Genomic DNA, 6,421 nt, shown 5'->3' with positions numbered 1-6,421 from the left:
CCACTTGTATGCACAATGACCTGTCTGGCTCTCTGATCTCCTGCCTGCTCCATTCTGCAAGCCAATGGCAAACCTACCATGGTCACTGCCTGCCACTGAGCACGGAAATCTAAAGGTGATTCCTACCTCTATAAAGCACCTGGCGCCACTAACTGGGCATCAAACTCAACTCCAGCACAATTAGTGACTTTTCATTTCAAATAGCATTGCCTCAGTGATGTCAGACACTGCGTGGAATCGGAACATGGAAATGATCTGGACACTGGGTTCTTGACTGCAGATTGAAAATCCAGCCGTTGGATTCTATATTTAACAGAAAAGCTGTATCAATAGATTGGATTTAGTCAATTAAGAGGAAGGTTGAGTCCTGTTCATGAAACAATTAGTTAAAATCTGGCAGACCAAGGACTGCAATCTAATTTCTTGGACTCCACCCAAATACTAATGTGTGACAAACACTGAGTGCTGTACTATTGCATCACTGTGATGTTCGGTTGCCAGGGAGCTTCAGTTGCTATCTTTACTTATTATATTTCTTATTTAATCAAGCACAATGCAGCTTGCTGCAAATTAACACAGTAAGTATAATTCTATCTTTTCGTGGAAGCTGTGATCTAGCCCACAACATTGCTAATAAAGCACTTAATGATTCATTTCTAGTGATTGATTTTGTAAATATTTAATGAATCTAAATGGTTTGATGCAGTGTACACAGAACTGAGATACAGTACTTTTATATCAGTGGCTATAAAAATATTTGAAGGCTTCTATATATTCCTATTACAGAATAATAACCCAGACCAAGATAGCAACATGCAAAGTAATGGAGGATCTATTATTATAGTAATTAGGAGAAGGATGTTGTGCGTGATTATGGATTCTTCAATGCTGGAAGAATTTTGTGCTGTAATAGGAAATTGAATCCTAGACATTCATCTATTCAGATTGATAGCAGAGTGGATGGTTAAGAACTGGTGAGCTATTGCCAGCTATTCATCCTGAGGCGCAACAGGGGCTGTCAGAAAGCAATGAAGAAATGAAACGGTCTGTATTCTTCATGAATTATTTATAACCCTACACATACATCCTTTCATGTTCCTGACTTTTGCTTGACTTCATGTTTTTCATCAAGGAAAATATAATTAATTTTTCTTCACAATAATTCAACATTTGCACTTTATGTAATTTATAATTCAGACAATTGAGGGTTGCTAAGACATAATTATTTTTAAAAATATACCAGAAGAAGTTGATTGTTGATCACCCAAATATATATGGATTGAGCTAACAAGTATGACCAAGTGTGAATATTGCTTTTTTACTGTAACAAAAACAGAAATGCTGGAAGCAGGTCAGGCAGCATCTGTGGAGAATGAAACAGGGTTAACATTTCAGGTTGATGACCTTTCATCAGAAGTGCTATCCAGTTACAAATTGGAATATATTATTGTGCACTATTGTGCAATCCTTTTCATGTATTCGCACGACAATTGAAAATTAATATTTAACCTCAAATTTAATAACAAAGGTACATTTTCTGTCTTTACAATTGGTGCATGGCAATAGTAGGTAAGTCGCTAATTATATCTTTCTTCATATAATATCATTTGGGAGAAAAAAAAATTTTAAACAAAAATACCCCATGTACCTATTTGAACCTTGACTTACTGAGGCTTTTTTTTGTGTCCTTCAGATTCAGGAAGGACGCAGTTGATGGGAAGTCCAGACAAGTTTATATCCAGGCTTAATTTAAATTCAATCAGTGAGTTGCCAGTTCCAATCATGTTAATGAACAACTCATCGACTGGGATGTAGGGAAATTCAATGGGGCCACTTCAGACAGTCTCCTTAAAAGGGAAGTGATTATTTTGATGGTAGGTAGTAACTTTCTGGAGAAACTTGCAGCTTGACCCTATCCAGTGCCCCCAGGTTCTCTGAATCAGTGACAGGTGTGCTCAAAGTGGAAGTCAGCAGCAGGAAGAAGGTTGTCTCCCTCATCAGTGGGTTACAGGCACCCAGACAAATTTCTCATCAGCCATGGAGAGACGTGGCAGAGTAAGTAAATGCCACAACTGTTGCTCCTAAGACCTAGATGCCGTGCTGGGGAAAAAAATTCTAATTGACTCATGAGGACTCTCAGACTTCTCATTTCTCTTATCCTTTGAACTGCCACCCACTATCCCCAGGCATTATCAATCCTTCCTTCCCCACTTTGCACCTCCTCTAATCAAAGAGAAACACTTGTTCCTCCTTATGATTGTGCTCGCACCTTCTTGATCTGCTATTACCATCAGAAATATGTTACCCTTTTGACCACACTGATGTCAATTTGCCCTTTTCTCTTCCTATTTAACATAGGAACATATGAATTAGGTGCAGAAGTAGTCCATTCGGACTCTTAAGCATGCTCCATCATTCAATACGCTCATGGCTTCTGTTAGGATCCCTAATGAGAATCCAACTATTTGCAACTTGTTAAATGGTGAGGAAATGTTACTGCACCACAGAAGTGAGAACACTGACCCCATAGGTATTTTTTATGTTAAAACAAACCACATTATCAACAGAGAAATAGCTTTACAGTTAACAGTTACAACAGTTCTTAAGTGAAATAAGAAAAATCCTGAACTTACTTCCTAAGCCTGTCACTATTTTTTCCGATTAAGCAAACCAATGTAGTTCAAATACCACTCATGAATGAAGCTAACAATCAAGTTTCTACTTGTTTTTTCTGAGCAGAATCTTTGGAGAGAGAACCTTTCAGGATAAAAACTGAAACACCTCTGTTCAGATTAAAATCCTTGGGAAGAATTAACTTTTTCAGACAGACCTGGTTCCTCCCCCTCAATTAATCATCAGTACTCAAATCACAAGATGTTCTTCTGTCTCTTCTCACAAGATGCCCCATAACCTGTTTCGCCAGGACTAATCACAGTAGCCCTAATAAGTTATCTATACCTCCGCTGCTCTTTTAATGTAAGCAATATTCTATTAGCAGAACACTTCACGTGCAAATTCAATGATTATCTCACTTTTATGATCCCTTAATCACAGCTTTAGCAGACATACTGTCTGAATGCATGTTAACCCAAGTTTTAATAACATTACTGCATAAATATAAAACATAAAATATGACAATTTCTTACATTCATCACACTTCATTGACAGTGACCTTAACTCCACTTTCCTGCCTTACCCTATAACCCTTGACTTCTTTGTCAATCAAAGATCTGTCGAGCTCAGCCTCCATTGCTTTCCGGAATAGAGAATTCCCTCTTAACTCTCCACGCACATGTTCCTACTTTTAGCATGACAAACTATTTATGCACTGCTACTCATCTTGCTACCCTTGCCATTATGTGCCCACCCAAACCCCTCTCCATTTTTTCCCAATCCATTAGGACTTTGGGCCCACAAATGCTTAACCACCACTGAAATAAGCACAGTCATTTGCTCCCACCCTCCCAAGCACCAGCACAGCAACTGTGCCCCAGGCAGGGTTTGGGCTTAATATCTTCTGCCTTGGATAGTCTCGGAGACAGAATAAGTACAATCTTCAGTTGCATATTTGAAGCTCCTACAGTCTACTTCTGGAGATCAATGGGAGTGTTTTTCAGAACGTTGATGGCTGGGCAATTGACCAATGGGAATGGAACATTGTGTCACCTGTGATAGCACCTCTGAACCCTGCCAATCTCCTCAACCAATGTCCAAGATGAGACTGCAAACAGGGGTGGACTAGCTTTCCCAAAATAACAATAGATTCTGCTGAATCTTATGGAAAATGAGAGGCTACCAATATAATACAGCTTTAGTGGAACCATTTGAACAAGAGATGTTCCCCCATCCCGTCCAAGAACTAACGGACGAGATTCTGATCCTGCGCAGACCAACTGGCGGGAGTGTTCGCAGACATCTGCTACCTCTCCATACTCCATTCCGAGGTTCCCACCTGCTTCAAGAAGACCATCATCATACCAGTGCCAAAGATGAACTAGGCAACGCGCCTCAATGACTACCTTCCGATGGCCTTGACATCTGTCATTATGAAGTGCTTCGATAGGTTGGTCCTGAGACACATTAACTCAATACTTGCAGAATGCCTTGATCCACTGCAATTCGCATACCACCACAACCTGTCCACAGCAAACACTATCTCCCTGGCCCTACACTCATCCCAAGAGCATCTCGACAACATGGACTCTTATTCATTGACTACAGCTCTGCCTTCAACACCATAATCCCAGCCAAGCTCATATTCAAACTCCAAAACCTGGGACTTGGCTCCTCCCTCGACTTCCTGACCCACAGACCACTATCAGTAAGGATAAACAATGACACCTCCTCCTCGCTAATCCTCTATATCAGGACCCCACAAGGCTGCGTACTTAGCCCCTTACTCCCTATACACACACGACTGTGTGGCAAAATGTGGCTCCAACTTCATCTCCAAATTTGCTGATGACACGACCATAGTGGGTCGGATCTCAAACAATGATGAGTCAGAGTACAGAAGGAAGATAGAGAACCTAGTGGCATGTTGCAAAGACACAAATCTTTCCCTCAATGTCAGAAAAACTGTGGAGCTGGTCATTGGCTTCAGGAAGCGAAGTGTCTGTATCAATGGTGCCAAGGTGGAGATGGAGATGGCTTCAAATTCCTCGGTGTACACATCATCAACAATCTGTCCTGGTGCACCCAGCTACGACCAACAAAGCACAATAGCACCAATACTTCCTCAGGAAATAAAGGAAATTCGGCAAGTCCATATTGACTCTTAACAATTTTTACAGATGCACCATAGAAAGCTAACTGGCTGCATCACAGCCTGGTATGGCAATTGCTCAACCCAAGACTGTAAGAAACGATAGAGTCGTAAACACAGCCCAGTCTCATGCAAACCCACCTCCCATCCGTTGACTCTATCTACACCTCCCACTGCCTTGGAGAAAGCGGGCAGCATAATCAAAGACCCCTCCCACCTGGGTTATTCTCTCTTCCAACCTCTTCCATTGGGCAGAAGATACAAAATTCTGAGAACACGCACTGACAGATTGAAAAACAGCTTCTTCCCCACTGTTACCAGACTCATGAATGACCGTCTTATGGACTGAACTGATCTTTCTACGCATCTTCTCTACTGTGCAGCACTACACTCCTGCATGCTTCACCCGATGCCCATGTCAATGTATTTACATTGTGTATTTATGTTCTATGTTTTTTTTTCGTGCATGGAACGATCTGCCTGGACTGTACACAGAACAATATTTTTCACTGTACCTCGGTACACGTGACAATAAATCTGAATCTAAATCTAAATCTGTCTGGCCTCGATTGTAACATCGTCCCTGTGGAGGTGAATGCCTGGGGTCCCTTCGGGGCTGATCTCTGCTTCTAGGAGTGGGAGGAGCATGTAGGGGTGGATACCCGCTGTAGTTACCATCCCTATTCCTGCCCCTCCCCTCGTTACATCACACCGGACCAGGGGTCGAGTTAGGCGGCACAGTACCACAGTGGTTAGCACTGTTGCTTCACAGCTCCAAGGTCCCAGGTTCGATTCCCGGCTTGGGTCACTGTCTGTGTGGAGTCTGCACGTTCTCCCCGTGTCTGCGTGAGTTTCCTCCGGGTGCTCCGGTTTCCTCCCACAGTCCAAAGATATGCGGGTTAGGTTGATTGGCCATCTAAATTGCCCTTAGTGTCCAAAAAGGTTACATGGGATTACTGGGTTATGGGTAGAGGTGTGGGCTTGGGTAGGGTGCTCTTTCCAAGGGCTGTTGCCAACTCCATGGGCCGAATGGCTTCCATCTGCACTGTAAATTCTATGAGTTGGTTCGGAAGGGGTTCATTTTCCCCGCCCTCGTGGGTTTGGGCTTATCTAGCTCCTGTACATTCTTCTCCCAGACGGATCATCCTCCGGATCACCCATGCCTAGATGTGTGTGCCATTGGCTGGGTCAAAATTCTCACATGCCTTACAACTCCCTTTGGTAGCATGAAAGACTAGCGTTCAGATCCAATTGACCGGTTCTGCTTATTTAACTCACTTGGCCTGACCGTCCAAAAACCGCTGTAAATTGAATCCACAAGTGACTGGCGTATGCCGTCAGGTGTTCCCCTTTCTTTTGTCTGTACTTATTCAGGCCGTCCGCTGGGTCTCCTCTATCATAACCTATAGCAATCAAAATTGCAGCCTTCATTTCCTCTAATGTCCCCACACCTACATTTTGGGGATTGGGCAGGGCGGAGTGCATTGCTGGGCTCAAGTGTTAGTTTTGCCTCCTCTACATCATCTAACCCAGAAAAACCCTCTGTTGGTGTGTATTCTCGAAGAATGCATTTGGTTCTCCTGTTGGCCCAAACACCTCAACCATCTTGCCGATTTCTTCTGTTGTACAGAGTACATATGTAATGTTACCATTCTG

General features: G+C 42.7%; 1 long non-coding RNA gene across 1 annotated transcript; it reads left to right on the top strand.

Moving 5' to 3' along the window:
- Nucleotides 1-488: 488 nt before the first annotated feature.
- Nucleotides 489-5,278, top strand: LOC140389632 (uncharacterized). The gene is made up of 3 exons (XR_011934435.1): nt 489-578; nt 945-1,044; nt 1,694-5,278. It is a non-coding gene; the product is annotated as an uncharacterized lncRNA (long non-coding RNA).
- Nucleotides 5,279-6,421: the final 1,143 nt, after the last annotated feature.

Source organism: Scyliorhinus torazame, chromosome 2 (assembly GCF_047496885.1).
Source record: "Scyliorhinus torazame isolate Kashiwa2021f chromosome 2, sScyTor2.1, whole genome shotgun sequence".
Taxonomy (NCBI): Eukaryota; Metazoa; Chordata; class Chondrichthyes; order Carcharhiniformes; family Scyliorhinidae; genus Scyliorhinus; species Scyliorhinus torazame.
Note: the sequence above shows the minus strand (reverse complement) of the source record. Positions and strands in the feature narration are given on the sequence as shown.